The following is an 8989-nucleotide window of genomic DNA, read 5'->3' on the forward strand; positions in this document are numbered from 1 at the left end:
ATATATATATACATTCTTTTTCATATTCTTTTCCATTATGGTTTATTACAGAATACTGAATATAGTTCCCTGTGCTATACAGTAGGCCCTTGTTGTTTATGCATTTTATATATAATAGTTTGTGTCTACTAACCCCAAACTTCCAATCCAACCCTGCCCCACCCTCACCTCCCCCTTGGCAACCACAAGTCTGTTCTCTATGTCTGTGACAGACTTCACCTCTTGATGGGAGAATGGCCAAGTTCTAGGAAAGCACGTGCAATGGGAAATATTGTTGCTACTGTCATAGGAAAATAGTTGGCCATGATTTGGGACTTGGGAAATCCTTGCCCTCTCCATATGTAAACTGTATTGACTATAATTGACTTTGCTCTCTGGGTTTCTTGGATTGGTTCTCACATTTGCTTCCCTGAACTCTCACTGTACCCTCACCTTTGCTTCCCTATCATTATCTTGGGGTAAAATTCCTGGACACTGGTGATAATTTTATTTTGTGAGGCATTTTGGGAAAAACTTTGAACTTGATTTCCAACAAGGTTAAAGTGGTTGTAGAATTAGACCCAAGTATAACAGCACAAAAACTCAAACGTAAGGCACTGAGTTTTTGGTAGTTTCAGACGATACAAATGTGAGAAATTGTCAAAGAAATTGTGAGCACGCACACAGCCATACACGCAACCTTCCAGGTATTCCTAGGTGTGGAATGGCCACAAGAATCTTGATCTCTCACCACATTATTTTGGGGGTTCAAGTCAAGCTCGGCTTCACAAAACCTATTTCAGGGCCATGTTAAACCTGTCAACTAGAAATTGACAGCTCTGTGACTTTAGCATTGAGAAATTGCTTCTGTTCTTTGTCCTGGGACTCCCTCTTCCTCCCCCACTCCAATCCCTACATCCTGTCACCTATAGCCTCTCTAGGGTCCTCAGATAATGTAGAATAAAAGATAAGTCTGTGTTATAGAATCTGAAGAAGTTGCTGACTTCAAAACTCAGCCCTGTATCGTGAGAATCAGTTCGATCACGTACAGTCTCAAGTTAAGTTCAAAGAAGCAAACTTTGACAAAAGTTTATGTAAAGAATTTTCATTGTTCCTACATCACCGTAGCAACCATATCCTATAACAAGTAGCTGATGTTATCCGAAATGAACCTGCAAAATAACCTTAACTTCTAAGTGGGGTTCTGATCATCTCATATAAGTGATTTCATGGCCCATGATACCCATGGGCTAATTAGCACTTGATAACTGTTATTTGGATGGAGATCAGCAAATCTTTGCTACCAGAGATATTGCTCAGTCCTTTCTATGCCTTAATACCAATAAATACAGTCGACTCAGCCAATGTGGAGACGGCATAGAATTTCAGTTGTATTTATGTTATGCTTCAATAAAAAATAAATGAAAATAGAGGTACTACAACATTTTAGATAACGGAAGAACCACTATCCAAAGGGGAAAGGTGTGTGTAGCTAGGTGGGTGCTAGCATGGTCTCTGGACTCAGTGCCTGCACCTATAGGGGATCAATACACATTTGTTGAATAATGAAATGAAGGAAGGAAGAAATTGGGATTAATAGTTAACTAGATTATGTTAAATAACGAACTAGAAGAATAGAATGCAATAATGCATTATTGCATTCTATTCTTCACTTGGTATTTTGAAGAAAGGGTCAGTTTGAAATCCTTTCCTCCTTGAGTTCACTATATTGGATAGATCAATTTGATCTAAAAAGACTGCAAATTCTGTTTGTGGTTTAACTTTGAAAAATTCTCCTTTTAGGTTTAGAAGCACCTGGATGACGTTTTGGAGTTTGTTCTTTTTTTGCATCTGATGCCTCCATGACTGATTCCAGGTAGGCTTAGCAAACACATTTCAGAATTGAGTGAAGGAAGTTGTTAAGATTATATTTCAACTCATATCTAAACAGAGGGTGAGGAAATGCAACTGCAGGAATAATAAAAATGATGAAAAATGATGAAAAGGTCCTTACACAGGACTTTCCCAAGGCACTTGGGACACTGAAGATACTAATTAATGCTTATTAAAGTCCTCTGGGGTTAGGAAGGGAGCAAAGAGTATTAACTTGTTTTATAGAGAAATGAAGCAAGAGAGCTTTAATAAGCTCCCTCATATCAAGCAGTAATTATGTAAAAAAAAAATAAAGTGTAAAGCACCCAACGCCTTCTTCTCAAGCCCTTGCTCACCAAAGCATAAGATTGCTCCTGAATTGCGGTCTCCAGTAAATTTCGCAAGACTTATCTCTTTTCTTTTTTTTTATTTAAACATCTTTATTGGAGTATAATTGCTTTACAATGGTGTGTCAGTTTCTGCTGTATAACAAAGTGAATCAGCCATACGTATACATATATCCCCATGTCCCCTCCCTCTAGCGTCTCCCTATCCCACCCTCCCTATCCCACCCCTCTAGGTGGTCACAAAGCACCGAGCTGATCTCCCTGTGCTATGCGGCTGCTTCCCACTAGCTAGCTATTTTACATTTGGTAGTGTATACATGTCCGTGCCACTCTCTCACTTCGTCCCAGCTTACCCTTCCCGCTCCCTGTGTCCTCAAGTCCATTCTCTAGTAGGTCTGCGTCTTTATTCCCGTCCTACCCCTAGGTTCTCCATGACTCATCTCTTTTACCTTCATACCTTGTGCCTCAGATCAGGTGTTGTAAGCCCTTTTCCCACTGTGCAAACCCCAGCCCTCTACGACCTTCTCTCTCAACAGAAGTTACTTCCTACTTCACAGAGATCCCCCGGTGAACTCTCAACCTACTTCCTCTCTGACTAAAAATTTGTTTTTATCTTCACCCATTTTCTGCTCATTCCTCTTCCTTGTTTCAGTCTCATCACCTTTCACAGTCAAGTGCATCCATTCCTCTCCGGATTCCACGCATTACAGCCGTCTGGCGGGGCGTGGAAGGCAGCAGGGGCTTTGCTGCCACCTGCCACCCCACCCCTAACTTCTTTTTTTTTTTTTTTTTTTTGTGCGGTACGCGGGCCTCTCACTGTTGGGGCCTCTCCCGTTGTGGAGCACAGGCTCCGGACGCGCGGGCTCAGCGGCCATGGCTCACGGGCCCAGCCGCTCCGCGGCACGTGGGAATCTTCCCGGACCGGGGCACGAACCCGTTTCCCCTGCATCGGCAGGCGGACTCTCAACCACTGCGCCACCAGGGAAGCCCCCACCCCTAACTTCTTGCCTCCTGTCTTAATCACTCCTCCTCCCTTAGCTCTTTCCTGTTAAGCTGAAATCAGGCTCAAAACTCTCCTTCCCTGAAAGTGCTTTTCCTTGGCCCTGCTTTTCTTCCACACGACTTCCCCATCTCTCTCTCTTCCTGGGGTTTTGCTAAATTTCTGAAAAGAGCAGCCTGTTCTTATGGGTTTCTTTGCATTGATCATTTGGGCTGCTCTTGTTTTCCCAGGGGCAGAGGGCAGCAGGAGCTTTGGAATCAGACTGCCTGGGTTCAATCCCAATGAGAGGAAGACTGGCCTCATCACTACTCTGCTGTTGACTGGGAAAAAGTGATCATTCCTTTATTACTGCCTTTTCAAGCACCAATTTATACTGCTCTGCAGTTTACAGGAGCTCTACTTGGAGACATAAATTGTTTGATTTTATTTTTAAATTTGAGCTCCTGTCTGATAAAAAGACGTCTTTCCTATAAAATCAAGCATGTATATTGTTAAGGAGAAACACATTTTTTTAATTTAGATTTTTATTTTAATTGGAAATGAGGAAAAGAAGAACAACTACCATGCATAGTGAAAAATATCTGTGCATAATGGTTGGTTACCATTCACAGCTCTTCAGCCTTTTCTATTAAAAATCTCTCTATACAAACAGAATGGGATGGTCACTGCAGTCTGTGGGAAAGCAATTTTCCGTAGACTCTATGGTAAGGATAAGGCAATCTTACTTCACTAGTTACCTGCAGGTCTTACACGCATTTCTTTCCTACACATGGTTTAAAATCACTGATTTGATAGGTAAGAGAGGTCTAAATGTATCAGGGAGATTGTTGTAAAAAAAAAAAAAGTGCTCTAAGTGAGGGGAGACGGAAGAAAGAGCAAAGGGCTAAAAAGAGTTACTGGTAGTACTTCTTTGGGTAAATAAAGCACTGTGATGTTAAAAATGAAATTTGATATCACTTATAACAAGAGACTGTCAATCTAAAGATACCAGAAAACTGAAGAGGACTTCAACTGCTGCCTCTAGCTGGGGGCCACCAGACAGACATCCATTTCATTCATTCAACAAACATTTATGGAGCACTTTCTAAAGTAAACACTTGGAAGGCAGGAGTGAACCACACAGTTCTTGTGCTGAATGAGTGCATGATGTAGGGCATGAGACAGATAAACATCAATAGTTTATGGTGATAAATGCAGTGATCCAGGTTTCCCTGCAGGTGTGATGAACTGATACAGACACAAGAAACAGGGCAAGTATCCTGGTGGAGGTGCTGACTGGGCTGTACTTGGAGTAACCCTATCATGGAGGGGTGGGAGTGGAAAGGCACTGGGGAGAGATCGAATGGAGAAAATGGGGAGCAAAGAGTCAGAAGAGTGGAGGGTGCAAGATAGGGATCAAAATTTAAATGATGTTGAAATAACACCAGTGGCAATAAAAATGAGGGGAAAAAATACAAATAAAGAATTAAACTTTGAAAATAAAAGATTATAGCTGGAAATGGGAAATGTAAACCATGACTTAAAAACCCTTGGGAAGAGGATTGTAAATCAGACTGTGTGTGGGTCTGAGTGACCTTGACCAAGCACAGTAATTCTAAGAGCCCAAAACTCTTTAAAAGGTCTCTCAGGCTCCAGATCTCAACTATGCCATGTTCTTGTGTTTCACGGGAAACCACTTGCTACCTATGTTTATTTTCATCTTTGTTCCTCGTGCCCTACTGCAGGGCAACAAAGACTAGATATGCCTAGTGAAGAGTGAGTTTGGTTTGGTCTCTAGATATTCCTTCTAGTCACAAGGATAGATGTGGAATGCTCTAGGCTTTGTTTGCTTTGTAGGTAGAAGTCTGGAGTGGCTCTATTTCCACCACGCCCCTTGAATTTTTCCTGCAGAAGTTATGACTCGTGGAAATGGTACCTGATGCTTTCATGATCTCAAGTGGCTCACCTTTGTAAAAGAATTCTCATAGTGAAACTGGCAGTTTTATAAAGAAATAGGCAGTGTGGATAAAGAAACAAAGAACTACTTTTTTTTTTTTTTTTTTTTTTACCAGTTTTACAGGATGTGGAGCAACTTATACAATGCTTGGCAAATATTTTTAAACATGGCACTGAAAATGAAAAAAATGCAGCTTCTGAGAGGGTTATTTCTTTTCTTTTTTTTTTTCTGTTGTGTATTTGCTCTGTTGAAAGAAAGACTTAAGAGCAAAACTGAGAGAAGAAGCTGTATTTCCTCAGCCCTTGTTATGTTCTACTTGTTTTCACGTATGTTATTTCACGTATGTAACATAGCCAGTGAGGCAGCAAGTAGTAGTATTCCCATTTTCTAGAGGAGGAACCCCCAAAACAAAAAGATCAAATAATTTGTACAAGAGCAGAGAATCAGTAAAAGAGCTGGGATTGTAGGTCTTGCCTACCTGAGCCTAAAGCTTCCACTTTCCCTCGTACCAAGTTACAGCAGTTTGGGGCCTCCTTTTATGCTCATAGGACCCTAACCTTCCTCCTTTGTCAATAAAAACGTTGTACTTTTCATTGAAGTAAGATATACCCCCGGAAAAGTGCACATGTACCTTAGGGGTATAGTTTAATGGATTTTTCACAGACTGACACATCCGTGAATTAGCTCCCAGATCAAGACACAAAAGATCACCATCATACCCTAAAGTCCCCTCACGTCCCAGCCCAGCTGGGAACCCCCATATCCAGAGTAATCACTCTCCTGACTTCACCATAGAGAGATTTCGCCTCTCTCTACTTTATACACATGGATTCATGTAGTCTTCTGATTCTGGCTTCTTTCGCTCCACATTGTTTGTGAAATTCACGCACAAGATTACAAGTCATTGACAATTGTTTATTCTCATTGCTGTGTAGTATTCCATCGTGCAATCACACCACTATTACCCACTCCTTTGTTGCTGGGAAATTGAGAACTTTCCTGTGTGGCGTTTGTAGTACACAGAATAATGATTCCCCGAAAGATGTCCACAGCCTAATCCCTGAGGGTATGCTACTTGTGGCAAAAGGGACTTCGCAGAGGTGATTAAATTAAAGAACTTGAGGGGGGACGTTTCTTGGGTTATTCACGTGGGTCCAATGTAAGTACAAAGGTCCTTTATAAGCGGGAGGCAGGGGAGCCATATCAGAGAGGAGGTGCAAAGATGGAAGCGAAGGTTGGAGTAGGACGCATTTTTCTCTTTTTAACAGAGCCGGATCCGAGGCTTTGCTTGCGGCCCGCCCATCCGCTGCAGCCGCTGCTGCCTCCGCCCTGGCTTCCGGCCTTGTCCCCCCCCCCCCCCCCCCCCCCCCCCCCCTGGCTTCCGGCCTTGTCCCCTCCCCCCCCGCCCCCCTCCGCCGGACGCAGGTGAAAGGTCAGTCGGAGCGGCGCCCCGCGCGACCCTACGCTGTGGCGCCTCCCGGCAGCCACCGCGGTGACTGGGCGGCAGGTGCCCCGCTTCTGGAGCTTCATATTCTCAGCTCGCTCCGGCCCGCCCGCCCTCCGTGGTCACGCCTGGGATACATTTTGAAGATGTGTTTTGAAGGTGCAATCTAAGGATGGCAGTTGGCTTCCGGAAGCTGGAAAAGGCAAGGCAACAGACTTACCCTTAACTCCTCCAGAGCTTGACGCCTTGATTTTTTTAGGCCGTAAGACCCCTTTAGACTTCTGCCCTAGAGAACTATACGATAGTACATTGGTGGTGTTTTAACCCATGAAATTCATGGTAATTTGTTACGGAAGTAATAGGAAATGAATACAGGGCTATTATGGGTAGAATCACTATGAACATTCTAGTACATGTATTTTGGTGAACATACGAACACATTATTGTTGAGTATATATCCCCAGGAAGGAGATTGCCAAGTCACAGGATATGCATGTTTCAGCTTTAGTCGATAATGTCAAATGTGTTTCCAAAGTGATTATACCAACATATACTCCCCACTAGAAGTGAGGAGAGTTCTGGTTACTTTACACCTTTGCCAACACTTGGAGTTTGCTTTTTTAATTTTGGAAAATTTGGGAGTGTGCAGTGGTATCTCTTTGCGGTTTTAATCTGCATTCCCCTGATGACTGATGAGGTTTAGTACTCTTTCATGTATTTCTTGGACATTTGAATTTTTTGTGAAGCGTTTGTTCAAGGCTTCTGCGCATTTTTTCTTCCTACTGTCTGATTATTTTGGCTGCAGAATTCTACTCATCTCTGCTTTCCTGAAACCATACTCAATGCTTCATAATTATCTTTCCCATTTTTCTAACTCTCATTTATTTAGTTGCCCCAAGAGAAATGCATCATAAGCTGATTCAGACCTAGTCATGATTCACTGTTAAAAGTTTGTGAATATCTCTTTTAGAGCTTTATGATTTCAAAAGAGACGTTTGGGTCTTGACTGTGCCAGCATCTATGCAGCCTCTTAACCTAGGCCTGCATGGTAAGGCCTAGCAACTCAGCATTTAGACCACTTGGGGCTTTCCACCAAAAAGCAAAGTCTGACACACAGCCTCTCTTCTCTGTAGCCAAATTTGACTGTTAGCAAAGAGTTAGAAAAAAGCTCAATGGTTTATGGAATTCAGGTTTTGTGGGTGACACTAACATAATTGTTGTCTTCCAGTTGCTTGTGTTGCCTTTCAAGAAGGAAAGTTTAAGACATTCCGTATTTGGCATTTAATATATACATTGCCATTCATAGGTGCATGCTTTTAAATTAATTTTAAATTGACAAAGAACACTGACTCTTTTTGGCGTACAGTTCTTTGATTCTTAACACATGTATAGATTCATGTAAGCATTGCCACAGGACAGGGTGGAGATCCATTGCCCCAGACAACTTGCTTGTGTTATCCCTTAAAATGACATCCTCCTCCCACCTGTAACCTGGCAACCATTGATTTGTTATCCATCTCTATAGTTTTTGTCTTTTTGAAAATGTCATAAAATGGAATTTTACAGTATGTAATCTTTTAAAACTGGTTTCTTTAATGTAGCATACTCCCTTTGCAATTCATCCAAGTTATTGCATGCTTCTTTTTATTGATCCTTTCATTATTCCTTTTTGTTTTTCTTTTTCATTGTACAGATGTACCAACAGTTTATCTATTTACCAGTTGATGGACACTTGTGTTCTTTCCAGTTTTTGGTAGTTATACTGCTCTCAACTTTTCTTCACAGGTTGTTGTGTGAATATAGCTCTCGTTTCTCTAGGGTAAATGCCCAGGATGAGTGTACTGACTTTATAAGAAACTGTCAAACTGCACAATTTGCACTTCCGCCAGTAACATATGTGTGTTCTAGTTATTCTGTATCCTAATCAGTGCTTGATATTGTCAGTATTTTTTATTTTAACCATTCTAATAGGCGAGTTTTAATTTGAATTAAATTATGGTTTTAATTTGAATTTTCCTAATGGCTTATGATGTTGAGCATCTTTTTTTGTATGATCATTTGCCATTTTTATATCTTCTGTTCAGTTTGGCGAAATGTCTGTTCATTTTGCCTATTTTAAAAAAATGAATTGTCTGTTTTCTTAGTAAGTTTTGAGAATTCTTTATGTATTCGGGATACAAGTCCCTTGTCAGATATATATGACTTATAAATATTTTCTTTCAGTCTGTTATTTGTCTTTTAACCCTCTTAAAAGTGTCTTTCACAAAGAAAATATTTTAATTTTGATGAAAACAAATTTATCATTAAAAAAAATGTATAGTGCTTTTGGTGTCATACTTTAGGGCTCTTTGCCTATATCCAGGCCATAAAGAGTTTCTCCTGGAAGTTTTATAGGTTTACATTTTATTTAT

This window comes from Lipotes vexillifer, unplaced genomic scaffold, assembly GCF_000442215.2.
Source record: "Lipotes vexillifer unplaced genomic scaffold, Lipotes_vexillifer_v1.1 scaffold440, whole genome shotgun sequence".
Classification (NCBI taxonomy): Eukaryota; Metazoa; Chordata; class Mammalia; order Artiodactyla; family Lipotidae; genus Lipotes; species Lipotes vexillifer.